A 14240-nucleotide genomic window follows, 5' to 3' on the forward strand; every position below is an offset into this window, starting at 1 on the left:
GAGGGATCCAATATTCAATTTCACTTGCATACACCAAAAAAAAAGCAGTAACTCGGCCTTAAATAATGCTAGCGATGGGGATTGTCACATTTTTCTAGCATAGGTTTATGTACTGTACTGTAATATGCCTTTTAACAAAACCCTATGGCACAGTAATATTTAACCCCTTTGATACCCTAGGTTGCCAATGCACTGCAAGGTAATGCCTTCTGGAAATACTAAGGTGAACATACAACACAAATTCTTTACAAATAAAACACAAAAAGCATATCATGCACATGTTTAGCCTTTAGTAGCCCAAGTGATCGACTAGTCATGGGTTGATTTGGGATTTAAAGGGGATAATATATTAGTAAGTTCAACCGTGTTATTAATATGTCTTTTTAACATGCATTCTATGTTGGATAGTGTTATATTGCCTATGTCTATAGTGGCTATTATATAGAAAGACAAGATTGGTCTAACACCAGCCTGGGTAGGTGATAACAATTGCCAATATTGTTTGGTGACAGCCAGTATCGGAGTTTAGTGAGTAGCATGTGATTTTCAATACTGTCATTAAATGTACCGCTCTTGCATATAAGTGTAAACATGGCTGGTCCAGACTATACTTTCTGCCTCCTGTCACATAAGTCCCAGTAGTTATAGGCAGTGGCAGGCTGTCCTGTGGGGTTTACCACCCCCTCTTGCTGCCTCCTTGACTGACATGGGTGGAGGTGAACTGAGTCTGTGTACAGCCAATCATGGTGCAGACTCTGTGCCCCCCCCCCTCTCTGTGCCTTAGGGAGGAAGTGTTCTAAATTATAGTCAGTCAAGTTGTGAGTCAGGTTGGAGGAGTGGAGCTGAATTCCTCCTGGCCGGGAGGAGACATGCTCTCAGCCCCTTAAGGGGTTGAGGGTAGGAGACCTACCAGATTGCAAGGCCTCAAGATTGTAAGAAGGCCAGTACCATCCAGAGGCCTGGGGCTGATTCTGAAAACCCATGCATATGCTGTAATGACAACTGCAATGGTTGCCTCAAAAAAGGATCCTGTTTTATATACTTCTGCCTAAGTAAAAGTCTATTGGGTAGAGGTATGCTTGAGAACTGTCATGGTGGGGACTGTCACCAGTACACCTGGAGCCTGCTATGACTGGATTCGCTGACACCATGAGAAGAACCTGAAGGATCATCAAACGCCTTTCCTGTTTCCCCTTACCATCGCGGACCCTCAGCATCTCCTGGACTCTCACAGGTATTTAGCACCATGATACCTGTAGCCAAAGCAAGATCTCCCATAGGGGGGAGAGGATGGTGGAAGCAGAGCTACAAGTAATTAGGCAGTGCATACTCATTTACATGCTAATTAAAATTAGTGATCCTGGCTTAAAATGTAGCCAAATTTTATTGCTCCGATCAAACGACAGTTATGTGTTATTTAAGCGTTACACCTTTCGTAAATACAGCAGTACAAATTTATTTTCATTTGACGATTAACACACATTATAGGCTAAAGCTGCAAAATTCCGGGCATTACTGAAATCACTGCTCTCTGATTGGTCCGAATTCTGGGCATTATTAATGCCCGGAATTATTGACAATTTGCCAATTCACATCAAAGCAGAGATACAGGGGCTCGCGCTGACAAAACCGGCAAGTTTAAAACTTAACTGCTCCTCTCCTCACTGATCACACTGAACACAGCAGCACAAGCAGCCTCTCTCCCCCTCTCCCTCACAGCTGCTAGTGCTGTCAGAAGCTGTCTATCCCAACTGGTAACTTTGTTGCTTGCAACAAAGTAATATTTCTCACCACATCTATTGCCAGTGCTACTGTAAGGTAATTTGTATTTCTTTTTATTTAGTTGTAGTTAATATCACAGTCCCCCCACTTCTCTCCCACATCCCCCCTCCACCCACCTCTCCCCCTCCATTCCCCCCCCACCCCTTTTCTCCCCTCACCTCTCCCCCCTCACCTCTCCCCTCTCACCTCTCTTCCCCCCCCTCGCCTCCCTCTTACCCCTCACCTCTCTCCCCCCATGACCACTTCTCTCTTCCCCCTCCTTCACTTCTCTCTTTCCCCCCTCCACCTCTCTCTTTCCCCCCTCACCTCTCTCTTTCCCCCCTCACCTCTCGCTTTCCCCCCTCATCTCTCTTCCTCCCCTCACCTCCCTCCCCTCACCTCCCTCTTCCCCCATCACCTCCCTCCTCACCTCCCTCTTCTCACCTCCCTCTTTCCCCCCCTCATCTCCCTCTTTCCCCCCCTCATCTCCCTCTTTCCCCCCCTCACCTCCCTCTTCCCCCCTCACCTCCCTCTTCCCCCCTCACCTCCCTCTTCCCCCTCTCACCTCCCTCTTCCCCCCCTCACCTCCCTCTCCCCCCTCACCTCCCTCTTTCCCCCCTCACCTCTCTCTTCCCCCCTCAACCTCCCTCTTTCCCCCCTCACCTCCCTATTCCCCCCCCTCACCTCCCTCTTCCCCCCTCTCACCTCCCTCTTCCCCCCTCTCACCTCCCTCTTACCCCTCACCTCTCTCCCCCCACCACTTCTCTCTTCCCCCCTCCTTCACTTCTCTCTTTCCCCTCCCACTTCACCTCTCTCTTCCCCCCCTCCTTCACCTCTCTCCCCCCCTACACCTCTCTTCCCCCCTAAACCTCTCTCCCGCCCCTCAGCCCTCTCATCTTCTACTTTACTACTTTTTCCTACACAGGTATATACACTTATAAAAATCAATGACTACAAAAATGTATCTTTGTTTATGAAAAATTTAAAAAAAAAAAAAAAAACTACAGTTAGCCTATAATAGTAATAATCCCCGAAGAACAGGGCATTACTGGCCAATAATGCCCTGGCTGGGTTAAAGTCCCTCGGCTTCGCCTCCGGCCTTCAACTCTTCCAGCCAGGGCATTATTGGCCAGTAATGCCCTGTTCTTCGGGGATTATTACTTAAACGATTTCAATATATCAAATTTGTATCCAGTTCAGATACCATCTCTAAAATAATATGTGTACTATGCATGTTTATCTTTACTTATATAGCACACACAGATGTACTTAGGGCTTTACAAGAGAGACAATACAGTACAGGGAATTATTGTACAATAAGTGCAACAAACAAGATTATATGCTAGAAAAGAAAATCCCTTCCCCAGAGAATTTACAATCTAAGTGATATCCACTGTTTCTGTATTATTGCCATACGTGAAGAAGAACACTGCAATGGAATGGGAAATTTGGTCAAGATCAAGTCCTCGCCGGCATTTCGCTGCAGAGCGATCCTGCACTGCAGCTGTACTGGACCCTCTGCCGCTGCCTACTTCTACAATAAGAATATATAATACACACTAGAAGGCGCTCAATATCTAAAACACAGTGCAATAAAATCTTAATATATACACTTAGTGAAAAAATGTGAAAATAATAAACACAAAAAAGGTAAAGACACTCAAACCCTTAGACGGACTGTTTCAGGGTCCACACGAAGCACAGGTAAGAAAAAACCAGGGGAGCGTAGATACCTTTAAAAAGAAAAAAAGCAAACATAGTGCAAACTGTAGCAATATGTAAATGGAGCTCCTATGCGGGCACCACAGACTAAGGCAAATGCCAGACCAAGGTGTCCCAGTAAGAACTATATGGAGGAGATAATCTTGAGAAAGAGATGCACACGTGCAAAATAGAAGTAAAATCACACAGTTTATCCAAAATGATAAAAGTGGAGGCTTACAGAATCCCAGTGGGAAAACAGCATTGACGTTGGTGATCGCAAGATCACATCACCGTATCTCTGCAACAGCAAACCGCCACGATACACCGCAGCCTGGAGCCGTCGCGTCACTTCCGGTCTTCCGGTCTTGGGGCCGTCACGTCACTTCCGGTTACGCCGCCGGTAGGAAACCAGCTACACGGGATTCCAGGCAATCTCTCCCTCTCGATCAATAGGGTCACGCTCAACGCGTTTCGCCGTTCTAGCAGACGGCTTCGCCAGGAGTACTGTATTGAATTACTCCCATAGAAGCAGACACTATTAACCCTAATAGTGCCAGAGGGCAGAGGTATGTATGCATGTATATCTTTATTTATATAGTGCTATCCAGGCACATAATGCTTTGTAATATACATGACATAATATTATAACACAATGGCAATAAGCCCTTAAGACAAAGCAAAAAATTTGAGTTCATGCCCCGGAAAAAAGCTTACATCTAACAGGTGGCGCGAAAATAACCAACTAATAACTGTTTAAATGCTAAGGATGAGTGGTGAAGGACAATTTCTACAATATTAAATAATTAAAAGTCAATTTTACTGTTTGGGGTTTTGGTTAATTTCATTCCATGTTAATTTAGTTTTGATGACCTACAGTAAGTCTACTGTCTTAATTACCCGATATACCACGGTTCCTTTGACATTTTTCCCTCTGCTATATCCCAGTGAAACTGGGATAATTACAGAGTGAAAATTTAAACAAAAGACTAACTTTTTATAGCACCATTGTATATGACCTATTATATTCAAATATAAATCTTTGATAAAATAGCCTGCTTAGCACAAAAGCCCCCCATCATTGCAGATAATCCTGCATGTAAGATCGTTGAAGGAATATTAAGTATTTTTTATTCTCAAATGCTGTCTTTTATGACTATCCAATACCCTTTTATACTACATTTTGTATAATTTAGCAGTAACCAATTTCCCATCTATTACAATTTATATGCTATCCCTATTGTTATACTTAACGATACGTAGAATTTAGTGACTGAAAACAAATCTCTATCCTCACATGTGCATAATCAGTATTGTAATACATTAGTTAATTAATGAATATTTAAGTAAAATACTGTATTATACTTAGGGGTAAATTTATTTCTATAAATCTGAAACAGGAAAACGATATTGGGCTATGTGTCCTAAACTGTGTTATTCTATAAGACACCTTCTGCTGGGAGACATAAAGGTCCGGATATATCAAGCTGTGTTAACCTACAAATGCAATACTATCACCACCAAAAATGCATTATTTTTTCAGCAAAATACATCAACATTGCACCTCTAAAAATAATGCATTTTTTATCGGATCCCTTAAAACTTTTGCATTGCATAAAACATAGTAATAATACCACATTTTTAGGTATTATCAAGCCCTACATCATGTTCCGATATTTATCGGAAAGTGCTTGACGCCAGGAATTACACACTTTTTTATCACCTAGTCCAGGCTGCCATTAGCCCAGTCTTGCCTATGTATATAACGGCCAATATTTTGCCCGTTATATGTATCGATAAGATTAGCTACCCCAGCATGGAATCGGTGATAAAATATTACTTTTAATACATTACAGTACATATTAACTACTTAGTAACCAAAATGTCCAACTAGCCATAGGTTTCAATGGCTAGCTGACCACAAAAGGCTACACAGAGGTTAATATCAACATAAAACAACACCACCTAATCCCCTTGGCTCCCTTAGTGGCTAGTAAAGCATTGCCATGCAATGTTTTACTAATCACTAAGGTAATCAAGGGGTTACCCCCTACCACAGACACCAACCCCTGGGGGCCTAACCACCATCCTTGGGACAACTACATTTATCTCTCTTTCTGTGTCTTTGTGTACAGTATGTGTCAGTCACTGTGTGTCAGTGTGTGTGTATTTCAGTGTATGTCCGTCAGTGTGTGTGTATCTGTGTGTGTGTGTGTGTGGGGGGGATCTCTGTGTCCTGCTGCTTGTGTGTCTGTGCCTTCTGCACATGCGCGAGAATGGGGACAGTACCTATTAGGCTTGTGCGTATGCGCAATGATTCTGTAGCCTCCCCTGTCTCCTCCCTCCAATGGAGGTGCAGGGACACAGCCAGTCACCATCGCATCTCCCGGCCGAAGAGAAGATTTCGGGGGAGCCGGGGCATAGGATTATCTGTATTGCGTATGTTTGGGGGTAACAATTGGCTTCTGCTTATACGCACCGCGGCTCACAACCCCTTCTTGTGCGCATGCAAGTTTAGTGTAAGGTCTGTGCAGCCTAGAATGCTGTTTGTGTGCTCATGCGCGAGAGCGACGAGCGCGCACCCATTAGTACCGTGATGTCACTCGCGTTATGGTTTTTTATTACACGGCAAGGATTTTTTTCCATGAAAACTCTGTAGGTGCCAGTAAAGAAGTTTCACTTCAAAAACTACAATGCAACCATAAATCCATTGATTGTCACTTTGGCTGCCTATGCCCTCTCAATTGGGCCTAGATACGGGTAGCCACATTGCCATTCAAAGTTGACATGTACTAGAAATTGGATTACTTATCCAAGCATAGATAAAGGTCATTCTCAAGTTCATGACTGAAGCCAACTGGATCTCTGCACATAACTCTTAACTGCTTCATAACCAATGCACATAAGTATTAATATGTACCTGTGACGGTGAAGAGGTTTACCAGGCTTTATAATAAATGTCATGCCCACTTGATTTAACCCTTACCCATGTGTTAGGGTCTTAGCGTGTCAGATCTGGGACCCAGGTGTCGAAAATGTATTACTGCAACTGCAAACTGAGTTTGCGACAATAAAGATTTATGTGACTTTTGCCTTTACTGGGATGCTGGGATCGGGAGATTTCTAGGCTGTAAGTTTCAGGGTGGGTTTGTCGGAGAGAGTCTTTACAGGATGTGGCTATGTATCGGGGTTCCAAAGTTAAGGGATACCCCAAAAGTTGTATCCGGGGATTGAGTGAGATTCTCGGATACAGCTAGCACGTTACTCCGCCAAACTCTGACTCTGAAAACGTTCTTGCGACTCACCGCCATGATCCCTGCTGCAGCATCATCCAGACAAGGTAAATGGGTATGAAGGAGTTAAACTATATCTGTGGCCATACTCGGTGTCTCTAGTGTAGCAGGGGTTCCCCAGTATAGCAGAGATACCCACATACACACCCAGGAACACTGAACCTAGTTTAGGGGTTCACGGGATTCTCCAGCTAGGTTATAAAGTTGAGCAGGTTTTTAAAGTGTCTAAAAGTTTTAAATGTTATTTTCTCATGTGTGCCAAAAATGAGGCTCATGATTGTAGGGAATATATACACTCACTCCAGTCCTGACACCAGAATAGGAACCCATAGCTTTTAGCACACTGAAAACAGGACACAATATATTTTATTAAATGGGTATAGTTTAATGTGTATATATATTGATAACCTGTATATGAACTGAGGGCTTTCTAAGTCGTGGATTCCGGAAGACCCAGATGGCTATCAAGCATGGTGCCTCTGTGTCTGTCTGAAGTCCAAACTTGAAAGACTCCAGTATGCCAAGGTGTTAGAACAGGAGGGGTACTGCAGTTATTCTTGAGTACCCTCGTCCTGGGCTAACACAAGGCTATCTGATGACCATTTGCCAGAATCTAGAGTCTGTGGAGCTTGAGCAGTGGGGGGGCTTAGTATGTAAAGAGGCAGAGGGGCCAGGTTAGCCCATGCCCCCTTGCTACCTGAGAAAAGGTGCCCTCCCGGTTTTACAATACCGGCAAATCGGTGATTGGCTGGCAGGAGAATTTCCATGCTCTGAAAGGCTGTTCAGGTTAGTGAATGAGAGCCTGAAAGCTTAAGAGAGCCTGCAGCCAATGAGGAGCGCAGATTCCAAGCGCCAACCAACAACAGCAAATTCAAAGATGCTCAGCACTGAATAGACGCAAACCGGCTTCAAAGATTTTCAAGGCAGAAAAGTTTCAAAGTCCAGCTTTCTAGAACGTAGCGGTTGCAGCAGGCATTACATGCCCAAAACAGTTCCAGGACTTTTGGGAGTAACTACCAGTCATTGGAAAGTGCTCTAAAAATGTAATCTTAAGGAATTTCATTCCGGAAACGGATTTATTACTTAGCCCCATTCCCAGTAAGTGTGTTAATCTTGAATTGTGTAACTTTGTGTGTCTGTCTTTTACGAGAAATAAAAAAATATTTATTTTACCATCTCGTTTTGCTCAATCAAATGATCCCAGTTATAAAAAGGTGTTGAAGAACCTGGTCTCCCGTGACAGTACCTACTGTATATGTATTTAATACATTTACCGCTTATGAGATATATATAATATGCAAATATCTGATTTGGACTACTTCACATGATTTAAAAGAAATAAAAGGTAACATGAAAGTGAAACTGCACGTGGACACTTTTTGTGTTGTCTTGTTTTTGTCCTGTATTTATTAGATGTATGTGTGCTAAATATTCACCTGTGCCTGTCTCAGTGGAGGGACAGACTGAGTGCGATTAAGCAGTGTGACGTTCATTTTCTAGTTTGTATTTATTGCCTTGTCTGTTAATTCCTTCTCTGCATCATCTGCCTTAGATCTTATTTTTCTATTTATTTTTTAACATCTGTGTGAAACTCATGGAATCTTTGTAAATCACTGTAGGGACCTGAGGAAGAGAGGAGAAGTCTTGAAAGCTTGTCTTATAATATCAATTGTTAGTCCAAAAAAAAGGTATCACCTAATACTGAAGTACTTATTTAGAGTTAGGAATCTTGTGTGGCTATAAAGAATGGTGTTTGTCTGAGGTATTAAGAGATTGTATATTGTACAGTTAATATATCTATGTTTTAACAAAGTATGTGTGGTAATAAAAAAACATTTCTTCACAATTTCAGGTTGGTGTACCTCATTTGTCTAATCTTCTGTGACGCATATAAATCCTTCTGCAACAATTACTTTCCCTATCACATTATGCATTGTAAAAAGAAATATGGTGTGCGTACAGTAGATCCCAGACAGTCCAGTAATCCAAAAAGTCCCTCCTGCAACTCCAATCTTTCTCCCGCGACCAAGAACGGGGCCAACTAAAACACAAACATACAATAAAGTGAGCACAAAAAAGAACTGTAATTGTAAAATAACACTTTATCTAAATTAAGAACAATACAATAACTCACAAAACAGTTGTCCCTATATCCCTACTCATCACACAGTCTGATGGAAAAAACAAGCGGTCCCACTGGAAGATGTACAGTAATCTAATATGTAACATAAAAAACACACAATGACTACAGTATATGAGTATATACATTTTAGTCATTGTGTGTTTTTGATTTTACATATTAGATCTGTAAGGATTGTGGTATTTTAATTAATGTGTGTTAATGTATTCTTTGTTATTGGGATAATGATTATGTATGTGTCTATGTCATCTTTGTTTGATTTGAACGGCACCTTAAACACTTGGCACCTGAGCACTTTAATTACCTAGATCGGAGGGTAACCAATAATGGGAGACTGTGGGGTACATATGGCAGTCCTTTTGAACCAGTGATTACACCCCATGACAAAGCATAGTGAACGCGAAACACATAGAGGTGATACTGGTTGCCTTGGTACCACGTGTGACGCTGTGACGTCATACGCCAGCATCGTTTCCCTGCTTTCCCTGCATGTACTAGGAGGTTGTTTGGAGCTTGGCGGCCTCTGTACTTAGATCTACTACGGCGGTTCCATTTTGGATCTGAGTGTGGGTCGGGTGATTACATCTTCCAGAGGGACAGCTTGTTTTTTCCATCAGACTATTTGGCAGGCAGGGATATCATGGCACCAACATACTATTTTGTGAGTTATTTTATTGTTCTTAATTTACATAAAGTGTTATTTTACAATTACAGTTCTTTTTTTTGCGCTCTCTTTTTTTTGTCTGTTCACATGTATTGCACATGGAATCATATAAATAAACTATACAGATTAACATGTTAATGTTTGTTTTCATTGGGTGCTGTAAATCTACATAGGGCAATTCCTTTGCATTTTATAATGCTAAAACATTAATAATTATATTTCAGAATGTACAGTATATTATTTGTAAAGTATAAGATTAAGGTAGAAAACATTAAGCAGTACTTTGTGTCAACATTATTTATATACAGGGTTATTAGTGTCACTTAAATATTATTTGAGGAACAAGAATTATTATTATCAGTGGCTGTGTTTTGATGTGTGTGTAGCAAGAGCTCATACAATTAATATGTATGAAAGCAACACGTCATTGGAGTGATATGAATGCCACCTGACCATTCCCAGACACTATAAATATTTTTACAAATAAGCAAAACAACCATTACACAAATCTGATGAGATTTAGTAAACTTTATCTCAAAAGAAGACGCAACAAAAAACACACACACACACACACTCACGTAAGAACAGAAACATTATTTACATAACTTAAACATTTCATTTTCTTCCTCTCTCACAAGTGATGGGGCAAAGTAACGATTCAGGAGACCTACAGTAACTGCTCCGTCGGACCCCACGTGTTTGGACACGTACACAAGGTGGCGAGGGCAGGGGCTGATTGTCAGGTGCAGTTGCCTCAGTTGAGGGAGGTAGCTGCTGGCATAGCTGTGCTGAATGGTGGGGTTTGGGGCCGCCAAATGGCCATCACCTGGTTTATCAGGCCACAGACCTGGTCATTATTTGTTAGAGCTCTTTTCTGAAGCATTTTAGATTCTTTTTTAAACAGTAGTAGCGTTTTTTTACTGCATGACTTCCTTTTTGTTTTTGTTTCCGTGTGATACAATATCCTGGTGAATGGCGTTGACTTTGTGCATTAGCTGCTTTCAATGGTGTACTTGGGTGGTATGCAACTGCACAGTTTCTCTTGAAAAGAGGGGCTGCCTGCGTGTTCTCTGTGCCCTTTCAGTATGTTGGGGCAGACAGGGTTGTACCAGGTGCTCCTCTCTAGTTCCTTGTGGACTTTCCTGATGGTCCGGTGGTGTTGTGACAGTGCCCGCTGGTGGGGATGGGGATCATTCTCGTGAAGAGGGGGTCAGTGGCCGAGTTGGGTGATGTGATGTACATAAGAAGGTAAGAGACAATGTATTAAGTAAAGGTTCAGTACATCATGATATGTGATGGTTTCACATACAGCTCAACCCCGTTATAGCACGATCCGCTGTAACACGGATCCGCATATAACGTGGTTTGAGCATGGACCCGAATTAAAAAATAAATTTTTTTTTTTTTGCACACTGCACACTGCACACTGCACACTGCACACTGCACACTGCACACAGCATACACTGCACACAGCATACACTGCACACACACACAGCACACTGCATACACTCACTGCACACTGCATACACTCACTGCACACTGCATACACTCACAGCACACTCACAGCACACTGCATACACTCACAGCACACTGCACACACAGCACCAGCACACAGCACACAGCACACTGCATACACTCACTGCACACTGCATATACTCACAGCACACTGCACACACTCACAGCACACAGCACACTGCACACACTCACAGCACACTGCACACACTCACAGCACAAATAGCACCAGCACACTACACATACGCACAGCACACTGCATACACTCACAGCATCAGCACGCAGCACACTGCATACACTCACAGCACACAGCACACTGCATACATTCACAGCACACACAGCACCAGCACACAGCACACTGCATACACTCACAGCACACTGCACACACTCACAGCACACACAGCATCAGCACACTGCACACACTCACAACACACTGCACACACTCACAGCACACTGCATACACTCACAGCACACTGTACACACTCACAGCACACACAGCACCAGCACACTGCACACATTCACAGCACACTGCATACACTCCCAGCACACACAGCACACTCTCACAGCACACTGCACACACTCACAGCACACTGCACACTCTCACAGCACACTGCACACACTCACAGCACACTGCATACACTCACAGCACACTGCACACACTCACAGCACACACATCACCAGCACACTGCACACACTCACAGCCCACTGCATACACTCCCAGCACACACAGCACCAGCACACAGCACACTCTCACAGCACACTGCACACACTCACAGCACACTGTACACACTCACAGCACACTGCACACACTCACAGCACAAACAGCACCAGCACACTACACATACTCACAGCACACTGCATACACTCACAGCATCAGCACGCAGCACACTGCATACACTCACAGCACACATCACACTGCATACACTCACAGCACACACAGCACCAGCACACAGCACACTGCATACACTCACAGCACACTGCACACACTCACAGCACACACAGCACCAGCACACTGCACATACTCACTGCACAATGCATACACTCCCAGCACACACAGCACACTCTCACAGCACACTGCACACACTCACAGCACACTGCATACACTCACAGCACACTGCACACACTCACAGCACACACAGCACCAGCACACTGCACACACTCACAGCACACTGCATACACTCCAAGCACACACAGCACCAGTACACAGCACACTCTCACAGCACACTGCACACACTCACAGCACACTGCACACACTCACAGCATACTGCACATACTCACAGCACACTGCACACACTCACAGCACCCTGCACACACTCACAGCACCCTGCACACACTCATAGCACACTCAGCACACAGAGCACACACAGCACACCACACACACAGCCACCCTATCTTTGGTGTCCCAGCCCACCTTTGGGGGCATTGTGGAGCTGCTGGGGGGGGGGGGGTGGGAGGAACGGTGCAAGGCTGGGGGATCGGAGCGGGGCTGGGGGGTCGGTGCGGGGATCAGCGTGAGGCTGAGGGGGTGCAGGGATCGGTGCAAGCCTGGTGGGGGGGGGGGGTGTGGGGATCAGTGCAAGAGGCTGGGGGGGGGGAATAGGTGGGGGGGGGATCGGTGCGAGGCTGGGGGGGGCGGGGGGGGATCAGTGCAAGAGGCTGGGGGGGGGAATAGGTGGGGGGGGATCGGTGCGAGGCTGGAGGATAGTTGCTGGGATCCATGGTGTGCTGGCCCCCCTCCCCCCGATCGAGCACGCGGTGGCCATTTAATTTTTTTTAGCTCGACTCCAGTTATAGCGCGGTCAGATTCGGTGGCCCCCGAGGACCGTGCTATAACGGAGTTGAGCTGTATTTACATTTAGTGGCATTGAAATACATGTACAGGTGCACCTGCCTGAGCCAGCAGGGGTGTGGTTTGTTGATTGCTAACCTAACACACCTGGTTTGTGTGTGTTTGCCTATTTAAACAGAGGTTTCTCACAAATCCTAAGTTTATCTTGAAAAAAGGGGCTGCCTGCGTGTTCTCTGTGCCCTTTCAGTATGTTGGGGCAGACAGGGTTGTACCAGATGCTCCTCTGTAGTTCCTTGTGGACTTTCCTGATGGTCCGGTGATGTTGTGACAGTGCCCGCTGGTGGGGATCATTCTCGTGAAGAGGGGGTCAGTGGCCGAGTTGGGTGATGTGATGTACATTAGGAAGGACCTATAAGAAGGTAAGAGACAATGTATTAAGTAAAGGTTCAGTACATCATGATATGTGATGGTTTCACATACAGCTCAACCCCGTTATAGCACGATCCGCTATAACACGGATCCGCTTATAACGTGGTTTGAGCATGGACCCGAATTAAAAAAAAAATATATATTTTTTGCACACTGCACACTGCACACTGCACACTGCACATAGCATACACTACACACACAGCACACTGCATACACTCACTGCACACTGCACACACTCACTGCACACTGCATACACTCACAGCACAGTGCACACACAGCACACAGCACACTGCACACACTCACAGCACATTGCACACACTCACAGCACACTGCATACATTCACTGCACACTGCATACACTCAGCACACAGCACACTGCATACACTCACTGCACACTGCATACACTCACAGCACACTGCACACTGCACACACTCACAGCACACAGCACACTGCATACACTCACAGCACACTGCACACACTCATAGCACACTGCACAGACTCACAGCACAAACAGCACCAGCACACTACACATACTCACAGCACACTGCATACACTCACAGCATCAGCACACAGCACACTGCATACACTCACAGCACACAGCACACTACACACACTCACTGCACACTGCCTACACTCACAGCACACACAGCACCATCACCAGCACACAGCACACTGCATACACTCACAGCACACTGCACACACTCACAGCACACACAGCACCAGCACACTGCACACACTCACAGCACACTGCACACACTCACAGCACACACAGCACCAGCACACTGTACACACTCACAGCACACAGCACACTCTCACAGCACACTGCACACACTCACAGCACACTGCACACTTTCACAGCACACTGCACACACTCACAGCACACTGCATACACTCACAGCATCAGCACACACTCACAGCACACACAGCACCAGCACACTGCTCACACTCACAG

The 14240-nt window shown here is 44.8% G+C and overlaps 1 long non-coding RNA gene across 1 annotated transcript in view; it reads left to right on the forward strand.

The window, feature by feature from the left end:
* The first annotated feature begins 828 nt into the window (after positions 1 to 828).
* The window catches only part of LOC142488535 (uncharacterized), a 47761-nt gene continuing 34349 nt past the window's right edge, over positions 829 to 14240 (forward strand). The window contains exon 1 of the long non-coding RNA XR_012799479.1: positions 829 to 1234. This is a non-coding gene — a long non-coding RNA (uncharacterized LOC142488535). The remainder of the gene's footprint in view (positions 1235 to 14240) is intronic.

The sequence above is a fragment of the Ascaphus truei genome, chromosome 2 (assembly GCF_040206685.1).
Source record: "Ascaphus truei isolate aAscTru1 chromosome 2, aAscTru1.hap1, whole genome shotgun sequence".
In the NCBI taxonomy this organism is placed as follows: Eukaryota; Metazoa; Chordata; class Amphibia; order Anura; family Ascaphidae; genus Ascaphus; species Ascaphus truei.